We start from the raw sequence: 19,042 nt of genomic DNA on the forward strand, positions 1-19,042 counted from the left end.
TTCTTTCTTTCTTTCTTTCTTTCTTTCTTTTCTTTCTTTCTTTCTTTCTTTCTTTCTTTCTTTCTTTCTTCTTCTTTCTTTCTGGTGGTATCAGGGGTGTGTGGCATATGCAAATGAGTTATACAAACCAGCTGTGCTAATGAGCTCTGGCGCCTCTTTTTCTACGAAATGACCCCTGGTTGGCGCGATGCTGATCCCCCCTCCCCTGATACTCCTCCTGCTGCAGCCTGAGAAGTGTGGAGATGAATGTGTGAAGGCTGAAACATCTTCACAACATATATGTGAGACACAACCATGGTTAGAGAGAAGCAGCTCTAGGAGATGAGTTGGCTGTTTTCACAGTGGTTATGTCCTGCAGACCCTAAGATTTACTTTAGGCTATGATTAAGGTACAAGAGCCTCATATTCTGTCGATCCTTTTTTTTGTATTAGGACATGTTTTCATTTGCATCTTACAAAGCAGTCCTAATTGCGGAACAAGCTGATTTAAAAGGCAGATGAGTTCTAAATAAAAACCTGCCTCATGTTGCCAGACCAGCGGCGGCAGAGCCGACTTCTCGCTTGGCTTGTAATGCCAAGTCTTTGAAATGTCACCATTTGCGGTGCCCTTTGGTGGCTTGACCTACATTTCATGCTACCTCTTTCCGATCAGCATTATTGCATTTTGAAATCAGAAGACTCCGTAAGCGAAGTAAGCGAAGTCAGGGCTGGTTCCAGAGCAGGGTGTGATCAGGAGTTTGTTGGGACTTCAAGACTAGCGAAAAGGGCCTCATGCTGAGAACAGAAGTCAATGGAACAGTGAAAATTCTTATTTTCTTCCAATTATTATCTTAAGTGAAAAGCAGGACTTGGAGGCTGAGAATGGGATGGGTCAAAGGGGGGCTTTACCCTTTCCCTTCCCATCATTTTTCCATTTGAAATTGCCCTTCCCAGCTGTGTTTTCCCCGCAGGGAAAACGTAGCGGGGAGGACCACAAATAGGCAAGCAGCGTGGTGATGGTGGCGGTTGTGGTGGGAGTGAAAAGTGACATCGTCACATTGTTGTAGCCAATTTATGGCAACCTCTTGTGGGGTTAAGAGCCCCGTGGCGCAGAGTGTTAAAGCTGCAGTACTGCAGTCCTAAGCTCTGCTCACGACCGGAGTTCGATCCCTGGTGGAAGCTGAGTTTTCAGGTAGCCGGCTCGAGGTTGACTCAGCCTTCTATCCTTCCAAGGTCAGTAAAATGAGTCCCCAGCTTGATGGGGGGAAAGTGTAGATGACTGGGGAAGGCAATGGCAAACCACCCCGTAAAAAGTCTGCAGTGAAAACGTTGTGAAAGCAACGTCACCCCAGAGTCGGATATGACTGGTGCTTGCACAGGGGACCTTTCCTTTTCCTTGTGGGGTTTGTAAGGCAAGAGACTAATAGAGGTGGTTTGCCATCATTTAACTCTAACCACTACACAACACCAGTTCTGTTTGGGTAGAAAAATATTTTAGACTGATTCCCCACTAGCCTTGCCCTGGTCTCATACACCTTTTTCCTGCAGTGCTTCTGCCCAATTTTGCACACACTAGCACGAAGCTGCAACTTACCACACCTCTTTCCCAAATTCCCTCTGCAGCTGCAGGATTCTCTAAAAAAGAACCACTTTGGGGGAGAACTTGGGAAACGAGGCTGTGGCTAAGTTGCAGTTCTGCGGCAGCTGTGTGCAAAATCGGGCAGAAGCACTGCAGGAAAAAGGAGCTATGAGACCAGGGCAAGGCTAGTGGGGAATCAGCCTTAGTCACCACCAAGGCCTTTACGTAGCAGGACTCCTTTGCATATTAGACCACACACCCCTGATGTGCCCAGACCTCAAGAGCTTTCAGGGTTCTTAGTACAGAGCCTACTGTAAGCTCTCGGAGGATTGGCTACATCAGGGATGTGTGGCCTAAAATGCAAAGGAGTTCCTGCTACAAAAAAAAGCTGCCACCATTTGATATGTGCATTGGTGACATACCGTATAAATAGATATGAATCCCTTCCTGCAGTGCCTATTTCAATGGCCTTCAGGAATCCTTCCAAATAACTTGCAAAGTGTTGGGTTGTGATCTCCGCGTTAAACCCTAACTCAAACCTGCCACCAGCTGCCTGGAAAGGGGAGGTCTTACAACCCTGTTGCTGAAGTTTCTCTCCATGTCCCCTTAAAGTCCAGAGGCACCTTAAGGAATTACAAGGTCTCCAGGGTGTAAGGGATCTCTTGTGTCTCGGGTTGCCAGTTCTGCTTGGGAAATACCTGGAGATTTGAAGAGTGGGGTTTGAGGAGGGGAGGAACATCAAAGGGATATAATGTCTACCTTCCAAAGTGGCCATTTTGTCCAGGTGAACTGATCTCTGTCTCTAGAGATCAGTTGTAATCCCAGGAGATACCTAGCCTCTACCTGGAGGTTGGCTACTCTAATTGGATCTGATGAAGGAAGTTTGACTCTCAAAAGCTTAAGCCCTGGAAATCATGTTGGTCTTCAGGGCTTTTTTTGTCGCAGGGACTCCTTTGCGTAGTAGGCTACACACCCCTGATGTAACCAATCCTCCAGGAGCTTACAGGGCTCTTAGTGTAGGGTCTACTGTAAGCTCCAGGAGATTGGCTACATCAGCAGGGCTGCCAAGCTCCCAGGCAGGGCAGGGTTTCTCCCATTTTGAGGGTCCCCAACCCACCAGCCTGCAGTGGTTACCATAGAGATTTCCTCCCAAATGCTAGAGCATCTGGGAAAACCATAGAGCTTTCCTGGAAGCTCTAAAGCGGCTGGTGTGCAACATCACCAGCACAATGACGTCACTTATGAACGACATCAGCACACCATGCCTGCATAAAAGTCCCCCGCCAGAGACCACGGGGGACTTGACAACTCTATACATCAGGGTTGTGTGGCCTAATATGCAAAGGAGTTCCTGCTACAAAAAAAAAGCCCTGTTAGTTTTTAAAGTGCTTCTGGATTCGAATTTTGCTGGACTGCTGCATACTAACACAGCTGTGCACCTGAGAGACTATCTCCATATCCCTTTGTTGACAGTTTACGGCATTTGGCCAGTGAAGCTCCCGTTCAGGTTGGCCAATCATGACAGTTTCCCACTTGCCCTTGAGGGAAATGCAGAATTCTGTTATTTAAAGAAAATCCTGTTGCCAGAAAGAAAAAAAATCAGACTTTGGACAAGTACCACGTTATCTATAACTTTTGAAGAAGGCTGTAATTAATAAAGCATTAGCGAAGCACGCCGAACTGCTTACAGTTGAGCCATACACACATTTCGTTATCAGATGGAAAAAATAGAGTTAACTTGAACACAGGAAAACAGATGTTGAACTCTAGGCAATGGGGAACTTGGCTGCCAGATAAAGGTGTCAGATTGCATTAAATCTACCCGCCATCCCCTCCCCTCCCCCCCTCCCACCCCATGCATTTTCAGTCTGTTGACCTGGTAAAGAATTTTTAAAGTGCATTTCTTTCAAACCTTGGAAGCAATTCAGGCTTTCTTTCCCCAAAGATGCACCTGATGTATAAGGTAATTTTTTTTTTTAAGTTATAGGCTCTGTTCTCGAATGTACTCTGCTGAAGTGCATTAAGAGATTTTGCCTGTCCGGATTTGTGGATGCCTTGACTTCCTATTCAAATTGGAACACCACAAGCAAAGCGGGGGGGAGTCAGTTTGGTGTAGCGGTTAAGTGAGCGGACTCTTATCGGGGAGAACCGGGTTTGATTCCCCCACTCCTCCACTTGCAGCTGCTGGAATGGCCTTGGGTCAGCCAGAGCTCTCTTCTCTGGGAGAACCGGGTTTGATTCCCCACTCCTCCACTTGCACCTGCTGGAATGGCCTTGGGTCAGCCATAGCTCTCTTCTCTGGGAGAACCGGGTTTGATTCCCACTCCTCCACTTGCATCTGCTGGAATGGCCTTGGGTCAGCCGTAGCTCTCTTCTCTGGGAGAACCGGGTTTGATTCCCCACTCCTCCACTTGCACCTGCTGGAATGGCCTTGGGTCAGCCGTAGCTCTCTTCTCTGGGAGAACCGAGTTTGATTCCCCACACCTCCACTTGCACCTGCTGGAATGGCCTTGGGTCAGCCAGACGTCTTGCAGAAGTTGTCCTTGAAAGGGCAGCTGCTGTGAAAGTCCTCTCAGCCCCCACCCACCTCACAGGGTGTCTGTCACCTGAGAGCCAGTTTGGTGAAGTTGTTAAGTGTGTGGACTCTTATCTGGGAGAACCGGGTTTGATTCCCCACTCCTCCACTTGCACCTGCTGGAATGGTCTTGGGTCAGCCATAGCTCTCGCAGAGTTGTCCTTAAAAGAGCAGCTGCTGTGAGAGCTGCTGTGAGAGCCACCCACCTCACAGAGAGAAGGGCAGGGTATAAATCTGCAGTTGTCTTCTTTTTTTTCTGAATAGCAGTACTTCAGGGGTTTTGTACTGTGGGCCCTTGGGGGCTTTGGGCTGTGCCTAGGGTAGCCAAGCTCCATGCAGTGGCTGGAAATCTCATGGAATTAAAATTGAGCTCCATGCAGTCAATTTCCCTGGAGAAAATGATCACTTGGGAAGGCAGACTTGATGGCATTATACCCCATTGAAGTCCCTCATCTCCCCAAAACCTGCCCTTCTCAGGCCCCACCTCCCAAATCTCCAGGTATTTCCCAAACCAGAGTTGGCACCCCGAATGTGCTCCTGGTGTCTTCTGTGCGGGCAGCATCTTCAAAGTGTTTGCAATCATTTGGGGGAAAGTTTTTTTGCTATTATTTGCTTTGTTTTAAATATTACTAAGGCTACCAAGTTGTCTTTGAGGGTTGTCCGACATGTTCTAGCTATGGGGCAACTAGCATGCCTTTATAACTATGCCCCTTGAGGATATATGTTTTGTTCCCACAGAGGTAAAAAACGATGTCTTCAGATGTTTGGCTATTTTAACATTCGATCTGAATTTTGTTTAAAAATACTCACTGAGCCGGTTGGTTCTCTCGTGGCCTTGAAACGAAAATTCTGCCAATTCTGAACAGCTCACTGGAGCTCTTGCACCCATTTGCAGTTTAATTTCTGGGTGGAATGCCGTTACGTTAAGCCTCTTTTGTTTCCTGCGTTCGCCTCTGTTTGCAAACACACAGGTTTGGAACTGGGCACGGATTTTATCAAGGAAGAGCTGGCAGAGTTGTATTCATTGGGGACTGAAAACGATATCAAAACCTGGACGACCACTGGCAGCCTTTGCTATTTATTTACATGCGAGCCATCCAACCCGGTAATGTTTGACCAGCATTTCTCTTCTCTAAGGGTTGTGTACAGTGGCTCATCGTAACTGGCTGGATGAACACTTAATCTCTCCAGCTCCCTTGTCTTTGTCAACAGCTGCCGGGCTGGGGAGCAGGGTGGAGGGATCGATGGGAGTAGGTGAAACGGCCGACCTCGTTTGACTCGGTGATGAGGATGCATCAAGGTATAATTAACTTTTTGGAAAGGACAAGCACGTCACCCATCCTTGGGTATGACAAGCGGGCACAGAAAACGAAAAGCCAAAGATCGTTTGGGAACATGCGTGAGAGCGGAGGAAATGCTGTCTCCTGAAACATTTTTAAAAGGCGGTTCTTTTTGCATTCAATATCTTTTCCGGCTCTTTTTGCACAGAGGTGCAGAGTCGAGAAGAAAGCAGGAGTGGCCCTGCCGCTAGGCAAACTAGGTGATTGCCTAGGGTGCTGGCCTTCTGGGGGCACCAAATTGGGCACCCCCAGGGGTTGTTTTGTAGAAAAACAGGTGGTGGAGCTCATCCAGGGATTGTTATGCAGCTGCACCTGCTATTCAATGAACAAGGTGGGAAGGAGGAGGTGGAACTGTCAGAAAGGTTCAGGAGCTGCGCTCCTGTGAGCTCCCGCTGAATCCGAGGCCTGGGCGCCCCCATGTGGTTCGGTGAGGTTATCAGTGCGGGGGGTGGGGAGGGGCGCCAGAAGTCTACAGCCTGCAAGTCCTTGCAAGAAAGTGTTCTTCAAAACAGGCCCCGAGTACCAAGTACAGCATGCACTGGGAAGCAGGATCTATCCCTTCCAAGCTACCTGCAGGATACTGCTTCTCTTCAAATCCTTCATCAAAATCCACCCTTTTCCGAAAGGCTTCTATTGAATGAACTCCTTAATCTTTAGTGCTAGGGATGCCAGTCTCCAGGTAAGGCCTGGGGATCCTCTGGAATTACAGCTCAACTCCAGATCACTTTCCCTGGAGAAAATGGAAGCTTTGGCTGGTGGACACTATAGCATTGTAACCAGGGCTTTTTTGAGCAGGAACGCAGTTCCAGCTGGCTTGCAGTCAGGGGGTGTGGTCTAATATGCAAATGAGTCCCTGCTGGGCTTTCTCTACAAAAAAGCTCTATGCAAAACAATGATGCTATCATGGGAGTGTGGCCTAATATGCAAATGAGTCCCTGCTGGGCCTTTTCTACAAAAAAGCTCTATGCAAAGCAATGGTGATGTTAGGGGGTGTGGCCTAATATGCAAACGAGTCCCTGCTGGACTTTTCCTACAAAAAAGCTCTATGCAAAACAATGGTGATGTCGGGGGTGTGTGGCCTAATATGCAAATGAGTCCCTGCTGGACTTTTCCTGCAAAAAAGCTCTATGCAAAACAATGTTGATGTCAGCGGTGTGTGACCTAATATGCAAATGAGTTCCTGCTGGGGTTTTTCTACATAAAAAGCCCTGATTGTACCCCACTGAGGTTCCAGTCCTCTTTGGGCTCCATCCCCAAATCTCCAGGCTCCATCCTGAAACCAGAGCCAGCAATCCTAATCTGTTTTAATCATTGCATATCTATTTTATTACTGAATGTGTAATTTTAATACTTATTAATTTAATTGTTTGTGGGATTTTATGTTGTGAGCCGCCCTGAGCCCGCTTCAGCAGGGAGGGCGGGATATAAATCAAATAAATAAATAAATAAATAAAATACATCCCCCCACCCTGCCATTAGCCGGCGGGGGGGGGGGCAGGCAAACCTAATCCTCACCCCTAAGAATAAATTTATCGGGACTGCCATTGCTCATATTTCATTAGGCTGACCTCTCTGACATTTCCCCTCTCTCTGTTGTTGTTTGCCCATGTAGTATCAGATTGTAATTTCCTCGGGGCAAGGACCCGTCTCTTTTCATTTATGTAATTCTGTGCGCTGGTGTTGGATCAATAGGGAAATAACATGGTCTAAAAAATCCCACAGAGGGAGATTAAGTTCTTCCCCCCTGACTTGGAAAGCTGTTATCTCTATAGCAGTCAAACAATGTCAACGACTCTGTACCATCTCGCTATTGTGACCGTAACCCCAGACGCAGCATTGATAGCTTGATATTTGTCATAGGCCTCAGGGTGGAAGCGCACGCTACATTTAGTTGCCTGATCGTTTCAAAAGGCTTTTCTTTCTTCTTCAGAATTCAGCCGCTGGGGCTGCTTTTGGAGAGAAACAGCCATGCTAGGGGTGGGGGGGGGGGAGAGATGAGAAGGAACTCTTTAACCCCTCCTGCCCTGTCATTTCCCCTCTCAAGAAAGCCGTCCCTGCTAGCTTTTATGCCTCCTAGGGAAAAAAAATAAGTATGGAGATGCCTGTATTTCTTCCCTAACGAGGTTAAGGATAATTCAGCAGGAAAATGGTGGGGGTGAAAAGGCCTCCTCTCCCCCTGTGGCTGCATTTGAGAGTGGGGGGGGGGCATCTTTTAAAAATGATCATGGAACTAAATGTAAAGGGTTGGCTCCAGAGGGAAAATTTCAGTCGTGTTCATGCTTCCTTCCCTACCCACTGCATGCCACCAATCTCCAGGAAATGCTGCTCCCAGGGAGGGGGAGACTAGGGGATCCCAGGGCGGGTTGCTATCCTCCAGGTGAGGCCTGGAGATCTCCTGCTTTTACAAGTGATCTCTAGCTGGCAGAGATCAGCTCCCCTGGAGAAAATGGCTGCTTTGAAGGGTGGACTCTGTGGCATTGCACCATGCTGAGGTCTCTCCCCTCCCCAAACCCCACCCTCTCCTGGATCCACCCCCAAAGTCTCCAGGTATTTTCCAACACAGACCTGGCAACCCTATCTACAGCTAGCAGAGATTAGCTCCCCTGGAGAAAATGGCTGCTTTGAAGGGTGGGCTCTGTGGAATTCACCATGCTGAGGTCTCTCCCCTCCCCAAACCCCACCCTCTCCTGGATCCACCCCCAAAGTCTCCAGGGATTTTCCAACACAGACCTGGCAACCCTATCTCCAGCTGGCAGAGATTAGCTCCTCTGTAGAAAATGGCTGCTTTGAAAGGTAGACTCTATGGCACTGTGTCATGCTGGGACCCCTCCTTTCTCCAAATCCCATTGTCTCCTGAACCCACCCCCAAAGTTCCAGGTATTTTCCAACTCAGACCTGACAACCCTAGGAATGAGGTGAGGGGGTCTTTAACAGGAAGTGAGAATTGGTTGAAGTTGCCAGTTGATTCTGGATCCATCCCAATATGTGGTTCTGGTCTCAATTTAAATGTTTTTTTTTTCTTTCGGTTTCTTGTGGTTTCTACAAGTCTTGCAAGGAAAAATTGTTCAGGTTGGCCTTTGGAGGTTGACCAGGCGTTTGGGTATTTTCCAACTCAGACCTGGCAACCCTAGGAATGAGGTGAAGGGGTCTTTAGCAGTAAGTGAGAATTGGTAGAAATTGCCAGTTGATTCTCGATCCAACCCAATGTGTGGTTCTGGTCTCAATTTAAATGGTTTTTTTTCTTTCAGTTTCTTGTGGTTTCTACAAGTCTTGCAAGGAAAAATTGTTCAGGTTGGCCTTTGGAGTTTGACCAGGCATTTGGGGCTGGTTTTTTGTGGTGTGGTGTGGAGTTACATATCTTTTGTTGGTTTTTAACTTACCTGTTAGGGTGTCATTTAAGTGTTGTAAGTCATGTGAGACCCTCTGTGTGAATGGTGACTTTAAAAAAATCTAATAACGAAATACGTTCTCGGTTGCAGGATCATTTGCCTTGGAGACTGTTTATATTTTTGGACCAGCATGTATTTTATTTGGCTGTCCATTACTGACTTTTAGCATCTTCGTGGATGAATTATTCGCTGATTTGCTGTGTGGTTGTTTTCTGTCCCAAGAGCCATATGCTTACAAAGAGCTAGGGTTGCCAACTATGTGTTGGGAAATTCCTGGAGATTTGGGAGTGGAGGATGGGAATAATAAAAAATACAAGAATAGTCCATAGATGTAGTTGCATGGAGGCGCCTCCTAACCTCCAAGTGGTGGCTGGAGAACCTCCGGCATTACAACTGTTCTCCAGGCGACGATTGGAGAAAATGGCTTCCTTGGAGGGTGGCCCCATTGAGGTCTCCAAATGGAGTCTTCCTCAGGCTCTGCCTCCAAATCCCAGGAATTTACCAACCCAGAGTTGGCAACCCTAGAGCAACATTTGGGGGAGGGGCCATCAGTTGTTCTAGTGCAAGGGTGGAACTCATTTGTTATGAGGGCTGGATCTGACATAAATGAGACCTTGCCAGGCTGGGCCATGTGTGTGACGAAATGCAACTCCAGGTAGTGGAGACATAAACTTTATAAAGGACACTGTGGCTGATTACAGACTGGCACTTTGGGTCGACTCAGAGACGCCTCTGAAGTCGATCCAAAATAACCATCCAGACGGCAACATCTGCCACCCACCCCTGTCCCGCACTTAACCCGTCCTCGAGGATGCTCCAACCGCCTCCAAAAGGCACCACTTGGAAAGTGGTCCCTTTTCACTGGGGTGGCTCCGAGGTGGCGCCCAGCCATCTGGAAGGCCGGAGGCCACCTTAAGAGCACCCAGGGAGCTGTGAGTGGAATGCGTGAGTGTTCCAGATGGTCCCCGACTGTCCAAGACCCACCTCTTCTTCCAGGGCTGTCTGGAAGCTCCGGGGCACTCTTCTTCCAGCTGGCTTTCTTCGGGCCGTCTGGTTTCAGCCAGACAAACACAATTAAAGATTTTAAAAAAAACTGTAAAGAAAACATGCTTAAAAGATTAGCACTCTTGCAATATTTTATTTAACAGTGTCTGAGAACTGAAGGAAGCAAGAGAGAGGGAGAAGGAAGCAGAATCGCTTGTAGGCCTGATAGGAGCCCTCTGGGGGACTGATTTGGCCCCTGGGCTGTGTGCTTGACACCCCTGTTCTAGTGTCTGCTCCAGATAGGATTCCCTTTTGGTCTGCCTGGCTGACAGGCCTGATGGTAGCTTTAGAAGGGCCACAGAATGTCACATGACCTCTTGTGGATTTTGGATTTGAGGAAATTTTCTCTCATGACCAGAGCTCAGCTTCATGCCCCAGGTGCCAGATTGTTACGGTTACTGTCCTCCAGGTAGGGACTAGAGTCCTCCCAGAATTACAACTGGTCTCCAAGTTACAGAGATCAGTCCCCCCTGGAGAAAACAGCAGAAAATGAGAGCCAGTTTGGTGTAGTGGTTAAGTGCGTGGACTCTTGTCTGGGAGAACTGGGTTTGATTCCCCACTCTTCCACTTGCAGCTGCCACAGCTCTAGCAGAGCTGTCCTTGAAAGGCCAGCTTTTGTGAGAGCTCTCACAACCCCACCTACCTCACAGGGTGTCTGTTGTGGGGGAGGAAGGTAAAGGAGATTGTGAGTCGCTCTGAGACTCTGAGTGGAGGGCGGAATATAAATCCAATGTCTTCTTCTTCTTCTTTGGAAGGTGGAGTCTGTGGCATTATGCCCCCTTGAGGCCCTTCTAACCCCAAACCCCTTTTTCCCTGAGCCCCACCTCCCAAACCTCCAACCCAGAGCTGGCAACCCATCTTCTGTAACATAATTTGGTTTGATTCTACAGCAAAATACTGAAAACTGTGGGAAGCTATTGTGAAGACACATTCCAAGTGGAAATACCGTTTTTAAAAACCTTCCATTGTTTGAGGGGCTGGATGGTGTTTTTTGTTTTTTTTTTTAAAAAATAGGCTTCTTCTCACATCTGCTGGAATTCAATTTGAAGATTGATCTAGGCTGTTTTAATATTCATTCTCTCTCTCCAAAGAACCCCCAGAATCATAATTGAGTAAAGAAAAATGCAGTGGCTACAGATCCATTTACCGGGAATTGAACATGCTTGATAATTAAGATCTCTTCCACAAAAGCCTCCCAACTCTAACTTGTCACAGTCTCTCAACAAGTGCTTTAACAACCCCTTTTCTATGTTCTAGGAAAATGAATTGAAGGATGCTACATATGACAAGAATCGCTTGAGCCTCCAATATGCCAGCATATCCCACAAGGCACTGCACTATGACCAGGTAACGTCTCAGTAGGCAAGGAAAACCATTCTGATGTTCTCTTTGTCCCTGGACAAGTGAACTAAGCCAGGGGTGGAATTCTAGCAGGAGCTCCTTTGCATATTAGGCCACACACCTGTGATGTAGCCAATCCTCCAAGAGCTTACAAGGCTCTTTTTTGTAAGCTCTTGGAGGATTGGCTACATCAGGAGGGTGTGGCCTAATATGCAAAGGAGCTCCTGCTAGAAGTCCACCCCTGACTATCCATCTACTGCATCTGAAGGAACCCTTATTTTACCAGTTGGAGCAAGTTATATACAGGCAGTAGCATGTGTCTCCCTTTGTGTGAGGGTTCATGTGCGGAACAGATGGTTAGAGGGGTTTTTTGGAGGGCTAATTTGGATACCCCCAAGGATCCATTAAATTTAGAATGAATGAGAAGCAGCCTTGAAAGCTGTCTGCTTTGATTTGATTATTATCACTCCTAGAGCTGGAAGGGACTTTCTAGCCATCGAGTCCAATCCACTGAACAGTACAGGATATCCAAGGCTAGAGCATTCCTGAAAGATGGATGTCCAGCCTTTGCTAAAAGACTTCTAGTAACTTTAAGAAATGGCTTACTTTGCTCAAGTACTCTTACCAGGGTTCGTTTTGTAGAAAAATAGGTGGCGAAGCTCATTAGCATATGCCCCCCCTCCAGCCAAAAGCAACCCTATGCAAGAAAGGAGAGCCCTGGGTGAGTGAGGCCTTCTTGGGCTAGCTAGAGATCCAGCCAGTCCAAGCAGGCCTTGCTTGCCTGGGGCTCTCCTGGGCTGCCCCTCCACCCAGTCAAAAGGCCAGCAAGCCACCTGCCACACAAAATCACATAAGAAGTGGAGAAAGGGTGGCACGGGCTTCTCCAGGGGTTAATGACGACTGCTGGGGATGAGTTTCACACAGGGCTTTTTCGTTTTTTTTTTAAAAAAAGGCTTGGCAGAACTTATTTGCATATTAGGCCACACCCCTAATGCCAAGCCAGCTGGAACTGCATTCCTGTGCGTTCCGCTTAATAATTAAAAAAAAGGCTCTGGGATTCACAGTCAAATATAAATGATTCCCATTAAAATCTAAAGGCAGACTCCAGAGACTGTCTACACAAGGGATAAATGAAAGTAACACTTTGCCTCCAGAGACAGGATGGTTTTGAATTTATCCTCTCCGGATCCCCATTTCAGTTTAAGCTTCTTCTTTGTGGGAGTCAAGGCTGCGATTCTTTAATCTGTTATGCCATTTTCTCTTGTCTCTCACTAAATCTTTCATGCAAATGTACACATTTTCCAACATCCTTTGTACTTCAGGGAATTAGCATTGAAGAGTACGGATTTATTATAACTGTAATGGATGCCTACTGTATGTATAACTACTGTGTAAGTTATATATAAACTCATGCACATTGAAACAAACAGTCTGCAGTGCTGGGATTTAAAAGTGGGAAAAAACTGGAACTGTCGACGAAAATATAAGCAAATGTAAAAAGCAGAGCAAGTAGGGAACATTTGCTCATCCCTACATGAGACCTGGTTATTTTCGGCTCCTGAGCCTTTCATTGCAAGCAGAGCAAGGGTACCAGAAGTGCACCATGGCATACGAATCGTAGGTGGGTAAGATGGCAATGTTGTATGATCAGCACTGTTATGGGGAGGAGAATTACTTTTCCTGAAATTCCCTTTTCTAAATATAGCCACTGATTCCTCTTCTTCTTCCTTTCCTTTCCTTTCCTTTCCTTTCCTTTCCTTTCCTTTCCTTTCCTTTCCTTTCCTTTCCTTTCCTTTCCTTTCCTTTCCTTTCCTTTCCTTTCCTTTCCTTTCCTTTCCCTTCCTTTCCCTTCCCTTCCTTTCCCTTCCCTTCCCTTCCCTTCCCTTCCCTTCCCTTCCCTTCCCTTCCCTTCCCTTCCTTCCTTTTCTTTTGGTATTTTTGTATTTTTATATGCGTGTGTGTGCACACTTGGAAGTCATGGCAACCTCTAGTGACTGACCCCTACTGTGGGCTTGGAGGGTATTCAGAGAGGTGGCTGAATAAAGCCTGCCCCTGACTCCAGCTCTGGTATTCGAAGGTGGTCTCCCATCCAAGTACTTGCCATAGTCAGTCCTACTTAGCTTACGAGATCTGATGAGATCTGACTCGCCTGGCCTATCCAGGTCAGGGCTTTGTTTTTTCTCTTTCAAAAGAGAATTACTTTTTCATTTGACTTCAATTTCTCCTTGTAAAGAAATCAATGCTCTCTCTTTTGTAACTTGCAGTCATTGTATTACACACCATAAGATGGCACTCCAGCAGGAGGAGTTGGGGGGGGGCGTTGAGAAGACATTGCTTATCTCTGAGTATCTACGAAGTGAAATGCTGAAATTTTGCAAACCACCCTTCCTCCTATTCTTTCTCTCTTCAGATTTCTCTTTGATTGAAACAGAACTGATTAGACAATGACTCCAAATTCCTAAAAGGAAGAAGAGAAATGGATTGTTGGATTTCAGGGAGAAATTGGGTAGAGAGGAATTAAGAGAATTTCTCTTAACAATGCTACTTGTTATAACGGTTATGTTGGTTATAACCTTTAAAGCCCTGCCACAGTTCCGCAGGGCCTGTAAGACCGAACTTTTCAAACTTGCCTTTAATGGTTAGGGCTATAACCTTCAGCATCGACAATCTCATTGAACTAATATAATGGAAATCAGAAGCTTGCCATCTTGGATTTCTAATATGTATGGAAATGTTTTTTATATATTTAATTTTAATATGTTTGTAAATTGCTAATGTAAATTGCTGTTGTTAGCTGCCCTGAGCCTGTCGGGGGAGGGTGGGATACCAATCTGATAGATAGATAGATGATAGATAGATAGATAGATAGATAGATAGATAGATAGATAGATAGATAGATAGATAGATAGATAGATAGATAGATAGATAGATAGATAAATACATACTTAACATCAGGACTGTGTGCGCATAAAAAGAAAATTCTGCAACGAAGGTAACATACATTTTAGTGTCAAAAAGCTGAATTATGGGAGCTGTATTAATTATGCAAATCAAACAGGCAGACGATTTCTTATTTTTACATAGTTTATACCAGGGCTTTTTTTGTAGCAGGAACTCCTTTGCATATTCGGCCACACACCCCTGTTGTAGCCAATCCTCCAAGAGCTTACAGTAGGCCCTGTAATAAGAGCCTTGTAAGCTCTTGGAGGATTGGCTACATAAGAGGGGTGTGGCCTAGTATGCAAAGGAGTTCCTGCTACAACCCCCCCCCCCCCCCCGTTTACACTGTTTATTCAAGTTGTAGTATAAAAAGCTCAACAGAGCACTGATGGTTCAGACTTTGGAGCTTGAACTTCTGAGATTTCCTGAGACTTTTCCCAAATGTTTAACATGATCTTTGTTAGCCGGAAAGCTTTCTTCGTATCTAGTTTTCCGGGTGCCTCATTCAGCATCTCATTTTGTACTTTTTCTGTGTTCCTGAAGTATAAGAAACTGAAGTATAAATATAGTCCTGATCATTATTACTGATGGCATTGGCACTGGTATATCCACTAGACACTGGTACATTCATACAGTTACATTCTGGCCAGTATCAGTTTAAAACCTTTCCTCGTCTGTGCAGAGTGAGACCGTGCATATGTCCATTCCTCTTCTGCATACCCAGGGGCCACAGATTTGTGGATGGTAATTAAAGACTGTATAATAATTCATTTTGGGAAACGTTTTTAAGTCAAGTAACTCCTGCCTGTAGACAATGTCTGCAGAAAGGACATCTGCGGTCTCACAGTTTCTCTCTCATCATTGTTTAGGTGAAAGCAGACTATGATCAGCTTAGAAGAGCCCTCGCCGCAGTGACCAAAGAACGTGATTTGGCTGTGAAGTGGAAACACCAGCTCCAAGCCAAACTGGAGAACCTAGAGCAGGTCCTAAAGGTAGGCTAAGAGAAGCGGTGGTGGAAACATGAGTGCATGATATGAATTATAGTCAACGTTTCTTGGTGTTACAGTATTTATTACAGGCAGGGCGTTTTTGGTAGCAGGAACTTCTTTGCCTATTAGGCCACACCCCCTGATGTAGCCAATCCACCAAGAGTTTACAGGGCTCTTCTTGCAGGACCTACTGTAAGCTCTTGGAGGATTGGCTACATCAGGGGGGGTGTAGGCTAATATGCAAAGGAGTTCCTGTTACAAAAAAAGCAACATAATGCATGAAGGCATCAGCAAGGGCTTTTTTTGTAGCAGGAACTCCTTTGCGTCTTAGATCACACACCCCTGATGTAGCCAATCCTCCAAGAGCTTACAGGGCTCTTCCTACAGGGCCAACTGTAAGCTCCAGGAAGATTGCCTATATCAGGGGTGTGTGGCCTAATATGCAAAGGAGTTCCTGCTACAAATAAAAAGCCCTTGGCATTGGCAGTGCATTGCTGTGTTGCAGACTGATGTTTTGGTGCCACAGAAGGGAGAGGGCTCGAGTCAGCTGAAGGTAAACCAACAGCTGTGGCCAATTCTTCCTGCTCCTAAATTAATTTTCAGACATTCTCCAAGTTAGACCAAGATTAAAGAAGTGTGGAATGCAGCGCAGAGAAATCCTGGAAACGTGATGAAACAGGAGGTCTGAATACATACACCCTCCCCTCTGATTTCTTATAACCTAACCAGAAAAGCAAGGACATTTTAATTTTTGTCATTTCTCTATTTCTGAATACGGCTTGACAGGAGGGGGCGGGAGCAGGTCTGCTCTGAGCACGAGTGGTTTTAATTCTCCTTTTTACCGTATTGGAATGTATTAACTTGGCAGAAGAACCAGGTCTGAAACGTGCTGACCCAGCTTAACTCATTCTGAGAAGTTAAATATAACACCTCCAACAGAATAGATTCCACTCTCTCCTCCTCGCCCCTGCTATGCTCCCCTCCTGCAGCCTGTCTCCCTCTCGATCTTTCCTGCAGTGTCACTGGCATGTCCACCAAGTGGGGGATGACCCCTTTGATTGCCACGGCCAAGCTTGGAAATAGATTTTGCCCTGTTTTCTGTGCCATGTCACAGTTCCCTTTCCAAAACAGGACGGTGACAATCCAAAAAAGCCATTTGAGTCACAGGTAATGTCAGTTGCCGATTATAAATATCGTCAGTTTTAAAAATAAGCCTGCTTTTAGGCTGGGCTTTTCTTCACAAGTTCTCTGTCCAGTTTCTCCAAGGCTGTAAGGTTACCAACCTCCAGGTGGGGCCAGGACATCTCCTGGAATTACAACTGATCTCCAGACAATAGTTTCCCTAGGGGAAAAATGACTGCTTTGGAGGATAAACTCCATGACATTATAGACTGCTAAAGTTCTCGCCCTCCCCAAGCCCCACCTTTCCCAGGCTCTGCCCCCAGCTCTCCAGGAATTTCCCAACCTGGAGTTGGCAACCCTAATGTCCTCACAACCAAACCTGATCCCATGGAGTGGGCCTTTTTGTGACAACAGGCGTACAGCGTCTTTGACAGCCTTGGAATTTTGTTACTGTTAAATACTGGCTTCCAGGGGTGAAATTCTAGCAAGAGCTCCTTTGCATATTAGGCCACACACCCCTGATGGAGCCAATCCTCGAAGAGCTTACAAGGCTCTTTTTTGTAAGCTCTTGGAAGACTGGCTACATCAGGGGTGTGTGGCCTAATATGCGAAGGAGCTCCTGCTAGAATTCCATCCCTGCTGGGTTTAATACAGAGGAGGATGCTCAGTGGAGTGATTAGCATCTTTTATTATAGATACAGCACGGCGAGTTAGACATGTTGGGTTCCCACGCTGGCACTCTATATGCCTGTTTGAACAAGCAGGGGCAGCCACGATTGGTCAGGGAAGTGCAGGGACTAGGATCCTGCTCCCACTGTTATGATAGTCCAAAGCTCTGTCCGTAGACTCCAATGAGCCACGGCAGGAGCGCCAGAGCGCACAAAACCCCTGACACAACAGTTACCCAGCTTGGGATCCACATAGATGAATGATTGTCTCTCTCTATCTGAACTTTTAGTGCTTTCTTTGTTTCTCAAATCTGGCCTTGTTACACATGACATCTGTCATTAGATCCCCTATTTTTTTTAAAAATGTTGTTGCTCTGAGTGAGTCTATATCAGAGTCATGATCTCTGAGGACATGGGGTTTAGTGTAGCGGTTAAGTGTGTGGACTCTTGTCTGGGAAAACCGGTTTTATTCCCCACTCCTCCACTTGCAGCTGCTGGAATGGCCTTGGGCCAGCCATAGCTCTCCCAGAGCTGTCCTGGAAAGGGCAGCTTCTGGGAGAGCTCTCTCAGCTCCACCCACCTCACAGGGTGTTTGTTTTGGAGGGAGAAGATATTGTGACCACTTTGAGTCTCTGGGATTGTGGGGAGTGAAGGACAGGATTTAAATCCAAAATCCAATATCTTAATTCATCCTCCCATGCAAGTTTCTCAATTTAAATCCCTTCCAGAGATATTTGGCCTACACAGGAAAATAGATTTCCCCTGCAGACTAGACACAGGAGCTCTGGAGGGTTTTCTCCCAGTACGTTTTGGAAAAGAAAAAAAATGACCCCAAGGGGATGGCAGTGTTATGCCCTGAATACTAAGCATCTGAATAAGGGAGCAGCATAGTTTCAAACGGGAGCATTGTTTAGTAAGTCAAACTGCAGTGAAAACACTTCCTTTCTTTGTGCGCTTTTTCACCTTTTCATTCTTGTTGCACATATGTCCCTGATTGCTTTGGCTTTCCCCCCTTTTTTGCATGTGTTTTGCCCCCTCTAGTGGCTGATTTCATATTAAAATCCATGAAGATGTGCCAGATATACGGTGATGTAATATTGAATTGACCACTAGAGGGAGCAAAACACATGCAGCCCCCCTCCAAAAAACCCCCCCAAACAATGGAGACATACAAGCAAGGAAAATGAGAATGAGGAAGAGTCCTGTGTTCCAGCCTGAAATAAGTCCTGGAGTGGACTAAGACAGACTAAAGGAACAGGACAGCCAAAACATCACAGAGAGGAAGAGAAGAAGAGCAGGAAGAAGGTTTTTATTGATTTATTTATTTCTGAAAATTTATAGTCCGCCCTTTCCCATAGTAGGCTCAGGGTGGATTCCAACATGGTAAAACAATTAAAACTAACAATAAATAATCAAACAGATAAATAACAAAACAGTTGAACAGTTAAAACAGATTTTAAAAGTAAAACAGTTAAACCATAGCTCAGAATTGTTTTAAGGCCGCATGGATGGCATGGGCACATCAGTTAAGGCATATTTGTCACAGATGAGGTGTCCAGAAGATGTCAACTGTATCGGCCCGATTTTGAGCAATCTGTGCCGGGGAGCCATTAGATGGTGTAATAGGATAAGGACGTCCGCCTGCCTCAGCCATAGGTCTGGTGGAACAGCTCCATCTTACAGGCCCTCCGGAATGGTAACAAATCCGGTAGGGCCCGAACCTCCCTAGGGAGCTGATTCCACCATGTCGGGGCCAGAGCTGAAAAAACCCTGGCCCTGGTCAAGGCAAGCCAGACGTTCTTTGGGCCAGGCATGGTCAAGAGATGTTGACTGGCCAATTGTAATGACCCCCGGGGCTCATATGGGAGGAGAGACGGTCCCGCAGGTATGCCGATCCCAGGCTGTACAAGGCTTTAAACATCGGTACCTTTACTCCATCTACTACTTCTAGTAGTTAGAATGTCACAGTGGGATCTAGAAGACCAACGTTCAGATATCCGTTGAGCCATAAAATTCACTTGGGGCCACTGTCTCAGCCTAACCTACCTTGCAGGGTTGTGGTAAGAACACAATCAG

At 46.3% G+C, this 19,042-nt stretch overlaps 1 protein-coding gene across 13 annotated transcripts in view; it reads left to right on the forward strand.

Moving 5' to 3' along the window:
* Window positions 1-19,042, forward strand: part of RIMBP2 (RIMS binding protein 2) — a 247,362-nt gene that overhangs the window by 100,388 nt on the left and 127,932 nt on the right. For all 13 annotated transcript variants that reach the window (XM_060249244.1, XM_060249246.1, XM_060249247.1 and 10 more), the window contains exons 2-3: window positions 11,164-11,253; window positions 15,057-15,179. The gene's annotated coding sequence lies outside the window, so the exon portion shown is untranslated. The remainder of the gene's footprint in view (window positions 1-11,163; window positions 11,254-15,056; window positions 15,180-19,042) is intronic.

Source organism: Heteronotia binoei, chromosome 11 (genome assembly GCF_032191835.1).
Source record: "Heteronotia binoei isolate CCM8104 ecotype False Entrance Well chromosome 11, APGP_CSIRO_Hbin_v1, whole genome shotgun sequence".
NCBI lineage: Eukaryota > Metazoa > Chordata > Lepidosauria > Squamata > Gekkonidae > Heteronotia > Heteronotia binoei.